Source organism: Manihot esculenta, chromosome 6 (genome assembly GCF_001659605.2).
Source record: "Manihot esculenta cultivar AM560-2 chromosome 6, M.esculenta_v8, whole genome shotgun sequence".
In the NCBI taxonomy this organism is placed as follows: Eukaryota; Viridiplantae; Streptophyta; class Magnoliopsida; order Malpighiales; family Euphorbiaceae; genus Manihot; species Manihot esculenta.
This window is the reverse complement of record NC_035166.2, coordinates 4,003,607-4,011,853: the sequence shown is the minus strand read 5'-3', so window position 1 is coordinate 4,011,853 and position 8,247 is coordinate 4,003,607.

Genomic DNA, 8,247 nt, shown 5'->3' with positions numbered 1-8,247 from the left:
TCTAAACCACAAGCACACTATCTGACTGTCTATTACATCTGTAATACATATCTCCTTACTTTACATCATGTCCACACTAAACTATGACACACATACTGAAGCCAACACTCTGATGCTTCTGACTTCCCCAGCTAACCCTGTACCTGCAAAACTGGGATTAAGGGAATGGGATGAGCTATAAAGCCCAGTGAGTAGAAACACTGAAAATAGTTCATTCATACACATCCTTTATGAAAATGCAACACAACACATACATTCCACATCATGGATTGGACATGACAGCAAAACTCCCTCGACGGGCTATTGATGTCGCCTGGGTCCAACCATCTGGAATTAGACATGACCTCAAAACTCCCTCTAAGGGCTATTGATGTCGCCTTGGTCTAATTCCCACTATCACTGAATAAAGCAATGCACCAACTTCGTGATTCTAATGCAAGCATCCTAATACATAGCATGGCATCCATGATGCATGACCTATGCTACAAGCATTCTGTTTCTTTAAGAAAAGGATTAAGTTTAGTTCTACTCACCTCTGCTCTTCTAGCAGAAACCTGACTGACTCTGCAACTGCTAATCCTGACGACCTCCCTGAACTGTCGGGTCCAATCCTACACAAATGGACTCGAATGAGGTGTCAAACATACGCTAAACGACGCATAAACAACTTCCCAAAACCCCTCTAAAAGCTCCTGAAACAAGCATACAAAACATGCAAAAGAACCGCTAAACAGAACACATTCGGCGGCAGGTTCGGCGGCCGAATGTTCTGTCCAGAGACGAAACTCGCATACCTTCGGCGGCCGAATCTCCTCTTTCGGCGGCCGAAGCCTTCGGGGGCAAGCTTCGGGGGCCAAACCATACTCCAGAGACGAAAGTCTCTAACCTTCGGCGGCACCTTCGGCGGCCGAACCTTCCCTCCAGAGACGAAAGTCCAATCCTTCGGGGGCAGGTTTAGGCAGCCGAAACCACCTCCTCAACACGTTCGGCGGCCGAACCCTCTTTCGGCGGCCGAAGCTGGGTTCTCCAGTTAGGCAGAACCTCGCTCACCTCATGCACAACTTCCCCCAAACCTCACTCAACATGCATCTCAACACTCATAACAAGCATATACTCAAAGATATGCACAAAGGGGTCCAAAACTACCTAAAAACCCCAACAAACAACACCCATAACACATAAACATACTCATGCATAAAAACCCTCAAAAACCTCCTTTTACACTTCACCATGCAACGCTTCCCTTTCCCTCCATAAAACTTGCTGAAAACACTATAAAACATAAGGATCAACACTTACCTCTTGGCTGGTGTGATCCTAGCTTCAAAACATGGAGAAACCAAGCTCCTCAAGCTTCAAGCTCCACACCTTCCTCTTGTTACTCAAAACCTTCAAACCCAAGTAAAAACTCATGAAAACCTTACAAGATTTGAGGAAAACACCATGAAAACCTCCCCAGAAGAGCATAACCTCACCTTTGCCTACCAAGAGAGCGTCCAACACCCTCCATGGCCGGTCAAAGGGGCTTAAATAGGTGGCCAACCGCCTTTCCTTCGGCTGCCGAAACTGCATGCAAAACCATGCAACCTTCGGCGGCCTAACGTGAAGTTTAGGAAGCCGAACCTATAGCCTTTTCGGCGGCCGAACATGACCTTCGGCGGCCGAACCTGCAGGCTGCCTCATTGGTCTTTTCTCTTCAAAACTCCTTCCCTTTCCTTTCAAAACCATAAAACACGTAAAACCATTTTCGAAAACCTTGCTAAAACCTTGTAAAACCGTCAGTGTCCCGTGCAATGCCCCGCCAACCGAATCCGACATCCGAGATTCCACCTGACGGGAGGAAGTCCGATGCCTGAACGAGCCGGGTATTACAATCTACCCCCCTTATAACAACATTCGTCCCCGAATGTTCACAAACACAACAAACAAATAACAGGCAAGTAAAGCCTAACACGTCTCGTCAAAAAGAGAAATTCTGAAACTCTGCTTTCCTAATCTGAGTCCATACTAAGATCCTAATTTTTCTCTGAACTCCACAGCTTTCGCTGCGCTACTCTGATCCTTACTCTTCTTCCTTCTTGTCTGCTTTTACTCTTCTTTTCTCCCTTTACTCTACTCTTCTAACTTCCCATCTCTCACTCTCAATAGGTAGTACGCCAAATCTCTGATCGCACGACCACCATAACTAGCTTTTACTAGCTGCTTTCATAGATCATCAATCCAAACTGGAAAAAAACCTATCCTTCGTAGTGACCCTGTTAACCGCGTACAGTTAGAACAAAGTCGCAAGGATCTATCCTTCGTTTCCCACAACAACACTGGTACATTCCAGGGTAAGGTACTAGGTCGGATAAAACCTTTTCCCACGAAGCTGCTATACTATTCTGTCTATACTCTCAACTCTCTGCAGGTGCCATCCGATAGGGTAGAAGGAAAGAAATGGTTCCGCGTCCAGACACCACTCCTATTCCAACCTCTAACTCCTGAACAGATGGTAAACCTGACAGTATGCTAGTACCCACTAGCAATGGCACTGAGGCTGATTCCCTACCCTGACAAACTTACGCACAAGAGCGAAAACAACCCTCTGATCACCTTTCCTGAATACCTGTGAGCCTGTAGGGCTGACATCAACTTCTAGGCACCTCTATACACTGTCCTTCTAAAGGACTACCACCGCTCCATCCTATATCCTGAACTCTCCTACCTTGTCGCTGCTGACACAGGTAGTACTGTGAGTAACTAGCCAATCCGCCCTAGAATGACATCACACAGTCAACTCTAGAACCATAAGGTCAGCTGGATTGCATCTACTCACCACAAACTCTACCTCAGATGGATCACACTCTCAGGTCCACTGACCCAAGGAAAACACGCTAAGCCCCGAAGTCATCAAACCCATCCTATCAACAGCTCACAACAACAAGGAAAGCGAAACACTGGGGTCCAACACAAACAGCATACACATCCGAATACTTACAAACGAACGTACCTAACGTTGCCGTATTCACTGTTACGTCAGGGTGAAGAGCCACACTAAAGCTAATGGAACTTCCCTCGGGAATCTTTCAAGAAAAGACTGACCCTTTTCTCTGCCTCACTGCCTCAACGACCACTCAATCTCAGACTGGCTCTAACCTCTTTCTGAACTTATGCTTCCTCTTATGTATTCTTTTCTGCTTGATCTTACGTACTTTTATCACATAACTGATATCCTACTATAGTTCACATAAACACATATCAGATCACTCAATCATGAGCATACCTGGCACAGAGGTGTCAGATGTGTCAGCCTCTCCTCCTTGCCTATCAGCCTGAGCTGCTCTATCTGTATCTGCCCCCTGAGACTGAACCAACTGGGGCGCAAAAGGACACTCACGCATCACATGTCCCTCCTGTCCACACCTATAACATCCTGTTATCCCTACACGACAGACTCCCTTATGCAACCTTCCACACCTCAGACATTTTGGTCTACCTATACCAACACTCGGATCAGCACCACTATACACACTAGGTCTTACCCTATTCCAGAACTCCTTTTTCTTTGACCCTTTAAGGCCTCTGACTTTTTGCTTACTAGTGCTTCCCCATTGCACTCCTTTTGAGGTAGCTGTACTCTAAGTAGAGGGATCATTCTCTCCTATAACTGAAAGTCTGGCATCCTTGGCATATCCTCTAAAGATTCGGTGTCCATATTCACCTGCAAACCTATATCCCTTCTTTGCACATCCACTTCCTTCTCTCTCCTGTTTCCTGACATTCTTCCTAGATCTATTCCTTCTCTAATTTCCTCAAAAGACTCTTCAGACGGATCTGATTCCACAAGGTAACCAGCATCACTCATCTTAGCTCCCCTGAAGAACAACACACAAGAAACAATCATTAGCACACATAGAGTTCATATGAAAACACATGAACCTACAATAGATACATGCATACACAGTACAATATATATACACATGCATATCTTCATGGCATATCACATCATCCTCAAAACAAAACTTAACTTGCTTCGTCTAGTGGACATGAGTTTACTTATTGTGCTTGCCTTCCTAGAACATCCAAACCAACCTCTTTCCGATGTGGGATATCTCTAATCCTTGAACAAAAATGCCCAACACACCGTACTTAAGAGGCCCTATGCTCTGATACCATCTGTAACAGCCCGGAAACCGGTACCCTTCTGTAACGGCTCCAAACTGCTCGGCACTAGGATCCAGATCGGCTTAAGGCCGCCTAGACCCGTAGTAAGCCTGCTATGAACTCTGTGCACCTGTTAAAATCCCATACATGATCCGACTGGACTATTAACTGTTAAGAAAAACAACCAGACTTAACCTTTAAAACACTCTCTGTAGGTCCATGCATATGAACCAAAATACTCAGATATACTAATCTGAGCTAGCCCTCAGGCTATCTATAATACACCAGTGATGCTTTACCAAGTAACCTCCATACCCTATGCGCTCTGCAGCATAGAACCCACTCTGTAAGGGTCAGTATATCATAAGTTAACTTGGCTACCATAGAGTCACAGGAATCAAACCTGGTCTTCTCTATTGGCCTCTCTATGGATCACAGGAATCAAACCTGGTCTTTCCTCTGCACTGGTCTTGGGTCAAAGGAATTCATCCCTGTCTTCCCTCACAGTTATAATTCACTGGGTTTTCGAAACACAACACTTATTAAGCCTGGCTCGACTCATTTCTCAGCAAGAAGTAAAACTGGATACATGCATATACAAGGGATAAACATACTATAGGCAAGGCACATTCTAAACCACAAGCACACTATCTGACTGTCTATTACATCTGTAATACATATCTCCTTACTTTACATCATGTCCACACTAAACTATTACACACATACTGAAGCCAACACTCTGATGCTTCTGACTTCCCAGCTAACCCTGTACCTGCAAAACTGGGATTAAGGGAATGGGATGAGCTATAAAGCCCAGTGAGTAGAAACACTGAAAATCGTTCATTCATACACATCCTTTATGAAAATGCATCACAACACATACATTCCACATCATGGATTGGACATGACAGCAAAACTCCCTCGACGGGCTATTGATGTCGCCTGGGTCCAACCATCTGGAATTAGACATGACCTCAAAACTCCCTCTAAGGGCTATTGATGTCGCCTTGGTCTAATTCCCACTATCACTGAATAAAGCAATGCACCAACTTCGTGATTCTAATGCAAGCATCCTAATACATAGCATGGCATCCATGATGCATGACCTATGCTACAAGCATTCTGTTTCTTTAAGAAAAGGATTAAGTTTAGTTCTACTCACCTCTGCTCTTCTAGCAGAAACCTGACTGACTCTGCAACTGCTAATCCTGACGACCTCCCTGAACTGTCGGGTCCAATCCTACACAAATGGACTCGAATGAGGTGTCAAACATACGCTAAACGACGCATAAACAACTTCCCAAAACCCCTCTAAAAGCTCCTGAAACAAGCATACAAAACATGCAAAAGAACCGCTAAACAGAACACATTCGGCGGCAGGTTCGGCGGCCGAATGTTCTGTCCAGAGACGAAACTCGCATACCTTCGGCGGCCGAATCTCCTCTTTCGGCGGCCGAAGCCTTCGGGGGCAAGCTTCGGGGGCCAAACCATACTCCAGAGACGAAAGTCTCTAACCTTCGGCGGCACCTTCGGCGGCCGAACCTTCCCTCCAGAGACGAAAGTCCAATCCTTCGGGGGCAGGTTTAGGCAGCCGAAACCACCTCCTCAACACGTTCGGCGGCCGAACCCTCTTTCGGCGGCCGAAGCTGGGTTCTCCAGTTAGGCAGAACCTCGCTCACCTCATGCACAACTTCCCCCAAACCTCACTCAACATGCATCTCAACACTCATAACAAGCATATACTCAAAGATATGCACAAAGGGGTCCAAAACTACCTAAAAACCCCAACAAACAACACCCATAACACATAAACATACTCATGCATAAAAACCCTCAAAAACCTCCTTTTACACTTCACCATGCAACGCTTCCCTTTCCCTCCATAAAACTTGCTGAAAACACTATAAAACATAAGGATCAACACTTACCTCTTGGCTGGTGTGATCCTAGCTTCAAAACATGGAGAAACCAAGCTCCTCAAGCTTCAAGCTCCACACCTTCCTCTTGTTACTCAAAACCTTCAAACCCAAGTAAAAACTCATGAAAACCTTACAAGATTTGAGGAAAACACCATGAAAACCTCCCCAGAAGAGCATAACCTCACCTTTGCCTACCAAGAGAGCGTCCAACACCCTCCATGGCCGGTCAAAGGGGCTTAAATAGGTGGCCAACCGCCTTTCCTTCGGCTGCCGAAACTGCATGCAAAACCATGCAACCTTCGGCGGCCTAACGTGAAGTTTAGGAAGCCGAACCTATAGCCTTTTCGGCGGCCGAACATGACCTTCGGCGGCCGAACCTGCAGGCTGCCTCATTGGTCTTTTCTCTTCAAAACTCCTTCCCTTTCCTTTCAAAACCATAAAACACGTAAAACCATTTTCGAAAACCTTGCTAAAACCTTGTAAAACCGTCAATGTCCCGTGCAATGCCCCGCCAACCGAATCCGACATCCGAGATTCCACCTGACGGGAGGAAGTCCGATGCCTGAACGAGCCGGGTATTACAGAGTGCATTAGAATTCACGATTATATGCATTGCATTATTTCATGAAGATGCGAACGGACATAGTGTTTATTTCATTAGCCCTCCCAGTAAAGTCCTGAGGAGCCCCATTGAGGGCCGGGCACAGTAAAGTCCTGAGGAGCCCCGAGAGGGCCGGGCATAGGGTACTTCGGTACTATTGATTGACTAATAAAGTCCTGAGGAGCTCCTTCGCGGGCCGGGCACTGAGGGATTTTTTATTCAGTCCATTCGGTATGTGATTACTTGTGCTGTGATGCATTTCATGAGAGCATGTTTATTAACATGTTTTATTATTCTACTCACTGGGCTAGTATAGCTCACCCCTCTCCCTTAACCCCAGTCTTGCAGGATTAGAGTACAGGGGGAGTTAGAAGAGTACAGGAAGAGTAAAGAGTTGTAATAGCGTAGTGTGGACATGTACTATTTGTAAAGAGATGTGTTAGTATTGTATAGAGTTCCGTAGTGTGCTTGACCCATATGTATTGTAAATCCCTTTTTGTATACATGGTTGGTTTATGTAAATGTGTTTTCTTGATGAGTATGAGAACCAGGCTTAACATAGTATGAGTCTTAACCCGTCTAGAGCAATAATAAGGGCTCTAGTAACCCTGTTCATGAGGTCCATGAATGCTGCAGGGGTGTTAGTCAACCCGAACGGCATTACTAAGAACTCATAATGCCCATATCTAGTCCTGAAAGCTGTCTTTGGCACATATGCTTCTCTAACTCTCAACCGATGGTACCTGGACCTCAGATCTATTTTTGAGAAACAACCTGCTCCAGCTAGCTGGTCAAATAGATCATCGATCCTAGGTAGGGGATACTTATTCTTGGTAGTGATCTTGTTCAACTGCCTGTAGTCGATACAAAGTCTGAGGGATCCATCCTTCTTTCTGACAAACAGTACTGGAGCACCCCAAGGTGAGGTACTAGGGCGGATGAAACCCTTATCTACCAACTCCTGCAACTGCTCTTTCAGCTCTTTTAACTCTGCTAGAGCCATCCTGTAGGGAGGAATAGAGATCGGTTTGGTACCAGGCAGCAATTCTATCTCAAACTCTATCTCCCTATCAGGTGGTAATCCTGGAAGCTCGTTTGGGAAGACGTCTGGAAATTCTCGGACTATTGGTACTGAGGCTGGTTCCCTAACCTGATTATCTAGCTCTCTCACATGAGCTAGAAACCCCTGACAATCCCTCCTGAGCAACCTACGAGCCTGAAGGGCTGAGATCAAACCTCTAGGTGTACCCCTCCTGTCTCCTCTGAAGACACACTCTAACCCATCCTGATCTCTGAGACTGACTACCTTGTCTCTGTAGTTCAAGGTAGCTCCATGTGTAGATAGCCAATCCATCCCTAGAATGACATCAAAATCCGTCAAATCTAGAACCACTAGGTCAGCTGGAAGGCATCTACCCTCTACGAACACTGGACTGAAACGACAGACTAACTCTGCCACTGATGGGTCACATTTGGGTCCACTGACCCAGAGAGGACACTCTAACCCAGAGACTATCAGACCCAATCTCTCCACGGCTCTCGAAGCAATAAAAGAGTGAGAAGCACCGGGGTCCATCAAAG